This window comes from Gossypium arboreum, chromosome 6, assembly GCF_025698485.1.
Source record: "Gossypium arboreum isolate Shixiya-1 chromosome 6, ASM2569848v2, whole genome shotgun sequence".
Classification (NCBI taxonomy): domain Eukaryota; kingdom Viridiplantae; phylum Streptophyta; class Magnoliopsida; order Malvales; family Malvaceae; genus Gossypium; species Gossypium arboreum.
In genome coordinates, this window is record NC_069075.1 from 51,790,574 (window position 1) to 51,802,189 (window position 11,616).

Below are 11,616 nucleotides of genomic sequence, written 5' to 3' on the forward strand. Positions count from 1 at the left end.
CACTAAAAATTGTAAGAATGGAATTAAATAGTGAATAAATTATGTAATCGAATCATGGTGACTCTATTTTCATATGAAAGAAACGAAACGACCATATGAGCCGTATTTTATGAGATGTTTAAGTTTTCGTGAAACAGGGCCAGAGCATTTTCTGGATCCCCTGTTCTGATTTTGAAAATTTACCATAAATTAACCAGAGACAATTAGAAGTCATGCTTTATATGTATAGATTCCTTTTCGAGTATAGTTTCATTAGAAACAAACGGAATAGGTATTGAAGCTCTGTACAGGGAGATATCTAAGTCATAATGTATGAAGGTCAGAGTAACCCTGAAATAGGTGAGACTTTAAATAATAAACTGTACTAATTGGCTTGGCCAAAAATTCTAGAAAAAAATTTTTAGATGGAAATATGAGTCTAGTTTCAGGAAAAATTTACGGAATCAGTTTTCGAGTTTTGGAACTCGAGATATGATTTTAAAGTAACTGTGATGCGCTTAGCCACTTGTCTGGAAATTTTAAAATGAACTGTAAGTAAATGAATTAAGTCCGTTAACACCTCGTGTTCGACTCGCAATGGTCTCGTGCGGGCATCACAACTTTATTGGTATCGAGCTACGGTTTAGTCGATTCTAGGACTACCGTAATACGCTCGGGTTTAGCTATACATGCCATTATGTGTTTATTGATAGTGTGGTGATTTCGGCGCTTAAAATGTGTTTACTTATAGTAATGGATCCCGACCCCAACCGAAGCGGTAGTGATGATGTTGAGAGTGTAGCGCTTGCTCCCAAGCAAGGGACAAAGACAGACGGACTCTCAACCTATTGCTAGTAATCGAATGATGAAGCTAGACGGGCTTTTATAGCGTAATGAATGAGTGGTTCAATCAAGACATTCGAACTAATACGGCTGTTCCAAAGCCCCATTCCCGACCAATACAACCCCTCAGACTGCGATACCTCGTAATCGACGGATAAGGTTAAATAAGCCTCCAGTTGATAGAATCCAAAACACGGGCTATCAATTTAAGGCTACTGACAAATGATGATGCTGAGCAAGTGAATTTTGGTTGGACAACACTATTCGGTACTTGATGAACTATCTTGCACACCGATGAATGCCTTAAGTGTACTATCTCCTTGCTACGAGATTCGCCTATTATTGGTGGAATACGTTGATTTCATTGCCCCCGAGAGTAAGTAACTTGGGAGTTTTTCCAAACCGAAGTTTCGAAAAAAGTATATCAGCCAGAGATTCATTGATCAAAAACGGAAAGAATTTCTTGAACTTAAACAAGGTTCCATGTCGGTTATTGATTATGAACGAAAGTTTGTAAGGCTTAGCCGGTACACTCGAGAATGCATTTCCTCAGAAGCCGTAATGTGCAAACATTTCGAAGATAGACTGAACGAAGATATAAAACTGTGTGTTGGCATTTTAGAAATCAGAGAATTTGTGGTACTTGTCGAGCGAGCTTGCAAAGCCGAAGAGCTCAGTAAGGAGAAAAGAAAAGCTGATATGGGAGCAAAGGAGTTTTGTAAGAGATCTGCGGAAAAGCCCTTTCAACAGTCATCGAAGAAATTTAGAGATGATTCAGGCCGGTCTAAAGGCACTTCGGGCTTTTCTAAACTAGATCGTGATCGACCCCCTGTGAGTACACGAGTCGCTTCAGTTGCCAGTGTTGGAAATGATCGTCGAGACAGAACAGAGTTCCAGTATTGTGGTAAATGGCATTCGGGAAGTTGTAGATTCCACAATCGCTCTTGTTATAAGTGCGGATCAGCTGACCACTTTATCAAGGATTGCCCAAGACTGTCTGAACAGAATGTAAATCAGAGTGGGAAAACGGGTGCTACTACTGCTCGAGGTAGACCATCCAAAAATGTGGGGAATGCTAGTGGTGGTTAGAGAGGATCTAGAGATGTTACTACCAGATCTGAGGCTCGTGCTCCTGCTAGAGCTTATGCTATACGTGCACGCGAGGATGCTTCTTCGCCAGATGTTATTACTGGTACTTTCACTCTCTTTGATACTAATGTGATTGCATTGATTGACCCTGGTTCTACTCATTCTTATATATGTGAGACTTTAGCATCCAGTAAGACTTTACTTGTTGAGTCTACTGAGTTCGTTATTAGAGTGTCGAATCTCTTGGGTCATTATGTGCTTGTTGATAAGGTGTGTAAGAAATGTCCCCTAGTAATTCGAGGTTCCTGTTTTCCGGCGGACTTGATACTTTTACCGTTTGATGAATTTGATGTTATTCTCAGTTTGGATTGGTTGACCGTGCATGATGCGGTTGTGAATTGCAAAAACAAGACTATTGATTTGAAGTGTGCAAATAATGAGATAATCCGAGTTGAATCTACTGTCTTGAATGGATTGCCAACAATAATATCCTCGAGGTTAGCTCAAAAATATGTGAGAAAGGGGTGTGAAGCGTATCTTGCATACGTACTTGATAATGAAGAATCAGGAAAGAAACTTGAGTCGGTACCAGTGGTTTGTGAATATTCGGATGTTTTTCCCGAAGAATTACCAGGGTTACCACCTGTTCGGGAGGTAGAGTTTGGCATCAAACTTGTACCTAGGACTACATCAATTTCGATAGCTCCGTATCGTATGGCACTAACAGAATTAAAGGAATTGAAAGCTCAGTTGCAAGAGTTGACGGATAGAGGTTTTGCTCGACCAAGTTTCTCACCTTGGGGTGCACCAGTATTGTTTATGAAAAAGAAGGATGGAACCATGAGGTTGTGCATCGACTATCGTCAGCTGAATAAAGTGAAAATAAAGAATAAATATCCGTTACCGCGTATTGATGATTTGTTTGATCAACTAAAGGGAGCCTCAGTGTTTTCAAAGATAGATTTGAGATCGGGCTATTATCAGTTGCGAATTCGGGATTCGGATATACCCAAAATTGCTTTCAGAACGAGATACGGTCACTACGAGTTCTTAGTGATATCGTTTGGGCTCACTAATGCCCCTACGATATTTATGGATTTGATGAATCGGATCTTCAGACCATTTTTGGATCGGTTTGTAGTTGTGTTTATCGATGATATTTTGGTCTATTCGAGAAATGAACCGATCATGCTTGAACACCGGGATTAGTGTTGCGATTTTACGGGATAAGCGTTATATGCTAAGTTCATGAAGTGTGAGTTCGGTTAAGAGAGGTTAGCTTCTTGGGTCATGTGGTATCTGCGTGATCGGTATTCGAGTTGATCCGAGCAAAATTTCAGCCATACTTAACCGGAAGCCCCGAGAAATATTACGAGGTTCGAGCTTTTTGGGACTTGCTTATTACTACATAGCTTTGTAAAGGGTTTCTCAATGATAGCCACACCAATGACGGCTACTTGAAAGATGTTAAGTCCGAATGGTCGAAAAATGTCGAAAAGTTTCGATCAACTAAAAGCTTACTTGATGAAGCTCCAAGATTAGTGCGACTTGAATCGTGCAAAGAGTTTGTCATTTACAGTGACGTATCCTTACTTGGGTTGGGTTGTGTATTGATGCAAAAGGTCGAGTTGTAGCGTATGCGTCGAGGCAATTGAAGCCACATGAGAAAAATTATCCAACCCATGATCTCGAATTAGTCGCCATCGATTTGCTTTGAAAATATGGAGACACTACTTATTTGGTGAGAAGTGCCATGTATTTTCGGATCACAAAAGTCTCAAATATTTGATGACTCAAAGAGATTTGAATCTGTGACAAAGACGTTGGCTCGAGTTGTTAAAAGATTATGATCTTGTCATTGACTATCACCCGGGAAAGGCTAATGTGGTTGCGGATGCCTTAAGTCGTAAACCACTGTTTTCTTTACGAGCGATGAATGTACATTTGTCGGTTCTATCTGATAATGTGTTAGTAGCAGAAATAAAGGCCAAACCATTGTTGATTCATCAAATTCGTGAAGCTCAGGAAGTCGATGATGAATTGGTTGCAAAACAGGCTGAATGTGTTTCGAATAAGGAATCAGAGTTTCAAATTGATGATGACGATTGTTTGAGGTTCAGAAGTCGTTTGTGTGTTCCAAGGAATTAACTTATTTCGACAATTCTGAATGAAGCTCATTGTAGCCGAATGTCAATTCACCCGGGGAGTACGAAAATGTACAACGATCTGAGACGTCAGTTTTGGTGGCATGGTATGAAACGAGACATTTTCGATTTTGTTTCGAAGTGTTTAATATGTCAACAAGTGAAAGCGGAACATCAAGTGCCTACAGGATTACTTCAGCCGATCATGATACCCGAGTGGAAGTGGGATCGAGTCACGATGGATTTTGTATCTGGATTGCCATTGTCATCAAGCAAGAAAGATGCGATCTGGGTTGTTGTTGATAGACTGACAAAGTCGGCTCATTTTATCCCTGTACATACGGATTATTCTCTTAACAAGCTAGCTGAAATGTATGTATGCCAGATTGAAAGGTTACATGGAGTACCAATTTCTATTGTATCAGATAGAGATCCGAGATTCACATCACGATTTTGGAAGAAATTTCAAGAAGCTTTGGGTACCAAGTTGCATTTTAGCACCGCATTTCATCCACAGACTGATGGTCAATCCGAGCGGATAATTCAGATACTCGAGGATATGTTGAGATGTTGCATCCTTGAGTTTAGCGGTTCATGGGAGCGGTATTGACCTTTGATTGAATTCGCTTACAACAATAGTTTTCAATCAAGTCTTAAGATGGCACCTTACGAGGCTTTGTACGGTCATAAATGCCGTACACCATTGTTTTGGACCGAGCTCGGTGAAAGTAAAATTTTCGAGTTGATTTGATTAAAGATCTTTGAGCGTAGTAAAGATAATTCGTGAAAGTCTGAAGGCGACATCGATCGTCGAAGTTGTGTTTAATTTAAAACGAAGAGATATTGAGTATCAGGTGGGAGACAAAGTGTTTCTTAAAGTTTTACCTTGGAAAAAGATACTCAGATTTGGCCGTAAGGGCAAACTGAGTCCGAGGTTCATAGGGCCGTATGAAATATCCGAACGAGTTGGTCCCGTGGCATATAGATTGATTTTACCCCCTGATCTCGAAAAGATTCACAACGTTTTTCACGTTTCAATGCTTCGACGTTACAAATCTGATCCTTCGCACATAATTAATCCCTCCGAGGTTGAAACTCAATCCGATATGAGTTATGAAGAAGAACCGATTCGTATCCTAGCTCGTGAAGTGAAAGAATTACGAAATAAAAAGGTTCCTTTAGTAAAAGTGTTATGGCACAAGCACGGGGTCGAAGAAGTTACTTGGGAAACCGAGAACTCTATGAAAGAACGATACCCAAACCTATTTATCGGTAAGATTTTCGGGGACGAAAATTTCTTAAGTGGGGGAGAGTTGTGACAGCCCTAATTTGACCCTAGCCGGAAAGTGGTTTCGGGACCACAAAAAAAACCGGGTCGTAAAAATAATTAACCATTAAGTTTTGTGTTTATTGTATGTGAAATAGGCATGTGTGAAAGTTTCATGCTCCAATTTTGTCATTAGTATGTGAAATTATTAAATAGGACTTATGTGAGGAAATTTAGGAATGTGCTAGGCAAATGTTATAGTGGCCTATTAAAGCATGTTAGAAAATACTTGTACTTGCATGTCAAATTAGCCAAAAGTCTAGATGGTGGCCGGCCATGCTATGGGTTAAAACATATTATAAATATGTTATGTTAACATTTGTGTTAAAAATAATAAAATAAAGAGCATGGATAATAAAATAATAGTGGTTAGTAGGGAAGAAACAAAAAAAAAAGAGTTAGCTAGGTTGCTCCTCCATTGCCGTAACTAGAGGAAGAAGAAGAGGGAAGTTCGCCAAGGTGGTTCTTTAGACTAAAGGTATGTTCAATGTTGCTTTTGAGGTTTATACATCCTTTGGATGATTAGCCTAATTCTATCTATCTCATGGATGGAATTGGGGTTGTTGGAGAGTTAGGATTCAGCTAAGAGGCTTCAAAATTTTAGTTGATGCCTTGATACTACTAGCATGTTAGCTATATGGATGTGTTAAGTTACTTGAAATGTTAGATAAATTTGAACTTCCTACCAAATTCTTTAGACAACCCATGTTAGAAATTTCGGTATTGAGATGTCTAGAACTTTCGCCATTGTAGCTATGGAGAAATAAGGTTTTGTTTCTTGTTAAATTTAGATGAACAAGGGTAGATGAGTGTTTGAACTATACAAATAATCATATGTGAGCATTAGGTGCTAAGGGAAAGGAATCGGCTACTTTATTAGGTACCAAGACTGAATGTGAATTTGATTAGGTTTGAGTAATTATTATGCTTAAAATCGATGTAGTTAAGTACCATGTTCTAGCCGAACATGTAGTTGTTTAATGTTGTGAACAAGTGCCGTTTAGTTGTTCTAAAATTGTCTAAATTAGATGTTTAATCATCTAAGGGTTTGGCATTGTGCATTCTTGTTAAGAGTTTGATTTGAAATCATGAGATCTTGTTGACTTGTGTTTAAATGGCATTTGGTCATGGTCTATGGGAGTTTACTAATCCGGTTTAGGTGCCAAATACTTTGTATTGGAAATTTTGATGTGTAAGTAGAAATTAATTAAGATGATATTGAGACATTCGAAAATAAATATGTATTAAAGTTATATTTGTAGTAGTTTAATGTGATTTACCAAGTGCATAAATTTGAAAGCGAGAAAGTGATAGACTTAAGTGGTAATTGATTCAAATAAATTGGTTCTAAAATGTATATGAATGCCGTATGATTGTGTTTGATTGGGAGGTAAATTGTTTGATTTAGCTCAAGAGCTTAGAGGATCAACGTTGGATAGGGGAAAGGAAAAAGTAATTGAATAGCCGTTAAAGTCGTTCGACAACGTCTGAGGTAAGTCTTCAAGTAATGAAACTTAGTTTATGATTTGATTAAGTCATGACATATAAGCATAACAAATAAACGGTGATATTGACTATATCCGGGCTAAGTCCCGAAGGCATTTGTGCTAGTGACTATATCCGGGCTAAGTCTCGAAGGCTTTTGTGCTATTGACTATATCCGAGCTAAGACCCGAAGGCATTTGTGCGAGTTGCTATATCCGGCTAAATCCCGAAGGTACTTGGGTTTGGAAATGAGCGATCTTGCTATAATAATTTCAATTAATACGCTCATAAAATGCAAACGATAAGGTATGTTTCGTATATGCATCGGAAAAGTTAATTCCTTTTTAGATAGTACGCGCTCTATTGATTAACAACTTCCGGCCTTTAGTTAGGTTTGATCCCCTGTGTATGAATATACTGGTTGAGGTTTGAAGTAAGTATGATTTTGGGAATATGCATATATGCAACTATTCATTTAGTCATATGAACGCTATACTTTAGTCGTAAATAATTTCATTACTTGAACTTACTAAGCATTAAAATGCTTACTCAGTTACTTTGATTCTCTGTTTTATAGATTTTGTTCGTCCGCTATCGGACTCGGGAGTGTCAAAGTCAAGTCATCCACACTATCTAAGCCACTTTTTGGTACTCTTTTAGTTCAATTTTGAAAATGGCATGTATAGGGCTGACCCTTGTTGTTAATTAAGTACCCTTTGGTAATGTGTATTCGTATAGCCATGCGAAAATGGCTCGTATATTTTGAAGTATAACATTATGGTCTTGTGATATGGTTATTAAGTGGTGTGGAAATGTTTGGTAATGACTAGCCATTGGAATGGCCAATCATGGTCCTATTAGCGCTAAATGACGTCATGGCTAATCGGGATTACCCTTGATAACAATGTATGTCAATTTGCTATTCGATTCATGGAAAATTATGAAATAGGTAAAATTTACCTTAAAATAGATGCTGACAGCAGAGTGATGTAAGTTGGAAAAATCACTAAAAATAGTAGGAATGGAATTAAATAGTGAATAAATTATGTAATCGAATCTTGGTGAGTTTATTTTCATATTAATGAAACGAAACGACCATATGAGCCGTATTTTATGAGATGTTTAAGTTTTCGTGAAACAGGGCCAGAGCGTTTTTTGGATCCCCTGTTCTGATTTTGAAAATTTACCATAAATTAACCAGAGACAATTAGAAGTCATGCTTTATATGTATAGATTCCTTTTTGAGTATAATTTCATTATAAACAAATGGCATAAGTATTGAAGCTCTGTACAGGGAGATATCTAAGTCGTAATGCATGAAGGTCAGAGTAGTCGAACCCTGAAACAGGGGAGACTTGAACTAATAAACTGTACTAATTGGCTTGACCAAAAATTCTAGAAAAAAAATTTGTAGATGGACATATGAGTCTAGTTTCAGGAAAAATTTACAGAATCGGTTTTCGAGTTTTGGAACTCGAGATATGATTTTTAAAGTAACTGTGATGTAGTTAGCCAGCTTGTCTGGAAATTTTAAAATGAATTGTGTAAGTAAATAAATTAAGTCCGTTAACACCTCGTGTTCGACTCCGGCAACGGTCTCGGGTACGGGGCGTCACACACACGGCTGAGACACACGCCCGTGTCTCTGCTCATGTGCTCAGTTCTGAGCATTCTATTTCTCAAAATTAAGGTGCAGGGGACACACGGCCTAACCACATGCCCATGTTACCAGGCCATGTATCACACACGGTCTAGACACATGCCCTTGTGTCTGCCTGTGTGGACGAAATAAAGCCATTTCTAGCTTCATTCCTCACCCAAAATTTCACCCAAGACTTGCACTTGAAACACAACCAATACCAACCAATTCAAGCATTCAAATTGAGAAATCCTCATCATTCAACAAGGCATATCACTACATGCATATGTTTTAATAAACTTACCTTGGAATAACTTAGGCATTAGCATCATTTGATCACATATACATAACATATCACATATGAACATAACATCATAACTTACTTAATCATGCCAAAATAAACCATTACTAGCCATTCCAATGGCTAGGTTACAAAATAACATTTCAAGCCACTATTGGCCAAGTTGTCCTATACATGCCAATATACCAAAATGATTTTACTAAGTATACCCAATATGACTAGTTGATAGTGTGACGATGCTCCAGTGATCTCCATCTTTCACGAGCTTCCGAGCACAATAAAATAAGGGAAAATAAAACGGAGTAAGCATTACATGCTTAGTAAGTTCGTATAATGGAAACTAAACTTACCAATCTTGCTTATTAAATCTAGGCATACAATGTTATGTTCCATCCATTTGGCTAAATTGCCTAATCACATACATTCAATCACACATGTTAGTCACCAAAATCTTCATATCAATCAAGTAACATAGGTAAGCTCATCAAGCAATATTCTTTCAAGTCATCATCATATCATATTAAAATTTTCATGCCATGTCAAAAGTTTTATGTCCGTTAAATCATTGAATCTCGATAGATGCACAAGTAGTACACTCGAAGTGTACGATTCGATAATCCGTCAATTTCTTATTCAAGGGTACCCATTAGGGTGCTTAACCAAGAAACATTCTTTTGAGCCACATATCATATAACAGGATTACCAGTCCAGGCCAAATCCCTTATATAACATAAGCTCAGAGGAGCTATATTAGGATTACTAGTCTAGGTTAAACCCTAATCATAACGTATACCCGAGAGATATTGTCTCGGGATTACCTGTCCGAGCTAAATCCTTTCTATAAAAAATTCATTGGGATTACTCGTCCGAGATAAATCCCTTCCACAACAAATGCAAGACCCTATTTGTTTCGGGAAAGCACATACAATCATCGGAATTCAACATTTAATCCGGGCTGAACCCTTTATCACCATTTCAAGCATGTATTAAGTTTCTCATTATAACATTCAAGTAATGTACATCAATATAAATCACATTACATACAACACAATATTCAATTAAAGATATTTACATGCCGGATTAAGTTACACGAACTTACCTCGACACTTATTCGCGTAAAAGTCTACTAATCTAAAATCTTTTCTTTTCCTCGATCTAACCTCGAATTAGTGTTTTTCGGATCTATATAAATGAATTAACCATCAATTTCACACATTTCATATTGAAATGGACTCAATTTACGTCCTAGACAAAATTACCATTTTGCCTCTAACTTTTCCATAAATTTTGATTTTGTCCTTAGGCCCAGAAAATGAAACTTGTGCAAATTACTCTCTATTCCAAGCCTAACCAAAGCCCCATTAAAAATTTTCCAGCACATCTATTCATAAAATTTCATAATTTTTCATCAAATTTTACACTTTTCATTTTAGTCCCTAAATCATGTTTTCATCAAAAATCACTTTGTAAAAGTTGTTTATCTATCAATAATCTTTCATTTTCTACCATAAGTTTCTAATTTCCAGCATATACATCCATGACCCATTTTCATACCTTGATAACTTTTCAAATTAATCCCTCAAATACAGTGATTAAACTATCCTGGTTTCAAAAATACCAAAATTACTAAAAACGGGTCAAGAGAACTTACCCAATTAGGCCTTAAAAGTTTCTTTCCTCTCTTCTAGGGTTTCCATGTGTTTTAGTTGAATATGAAATAAAATAAGATGATTTCTTTTATCATCTTTTTAATTAATTAAGTATTTTGCTATTTCCAATTTATTCATTGCCCTTTTTTTATAATTCCATGGATGAGTCACCAAGAAAAATCTACATACTTTTCTTAATGGTATAATTACCATATAAGGACCTCTAGTTTTAAATTTCATAGCTATTTGATCCTTATAGCTACTAGAGTTCAACTTTCGCATTTTATGCAATTTAGTCCTTCTCATAATTAAGCATTAAATCGATAAATTTTTCGTATCAAAATTTTCACAGACATATCTACCATATTATGGACCATATAGTGAAATAAAAATAAGCCTTATTTTTGGGTCGGATTCGTGGTCCCAAAACCACTGTTCCGATTTCATTGAAAAATGGGCTGTTACAGTGTTCATGTTGTTATGAATAATTTCACGACAACTCGGTAAATTGCTAACTAATGCACATACTCACCTATTAAAAACCCATTAATCTCTTGAACATATTTCTATGTCAATGCAAACAATTAATCAAATTTTAATAAGCAAGTATAAGATTAAGTGAGATAACAATATGTTGCTATATTGAAACAATTTAATCACGATAATCTTACAAGTTATGTAAGGCTAATGTACCATTTAATACCATTCTTAATTTAACATTCAATTACCTTAGAACATTAAACATGTATAAATTAAATATTGTGTCTATGGAACGACGGAAATATGCCAGTGTACACAATCGTTAACAAATAATAAAGTGACAAGTAATGTCGAGTTATCGTACCCACAGGGACTGTGAAAGAAAAATATTTATGAAATGTAAATCAAACAATTTGGTGATTGAATATATTTTGATTTTAGTAAGTGATTTAAAAACTAAAACTTAACTAAGTAATTAACTAAGGAAAAATTAAAAGTAAAAATTTCAATGCACAATTTCAAAAAAAATGGGTTTAAATCAAGATGAAATAAATGTGTTGGATCAATCACATACTTTAACTTAGAATTACTAAACTCATGCTCATGTTGTTACGAATAATTTCATGGTAACTCGATAACTTGCTAACTAGTGTGCATACATAATTATTAAATTAACCAAT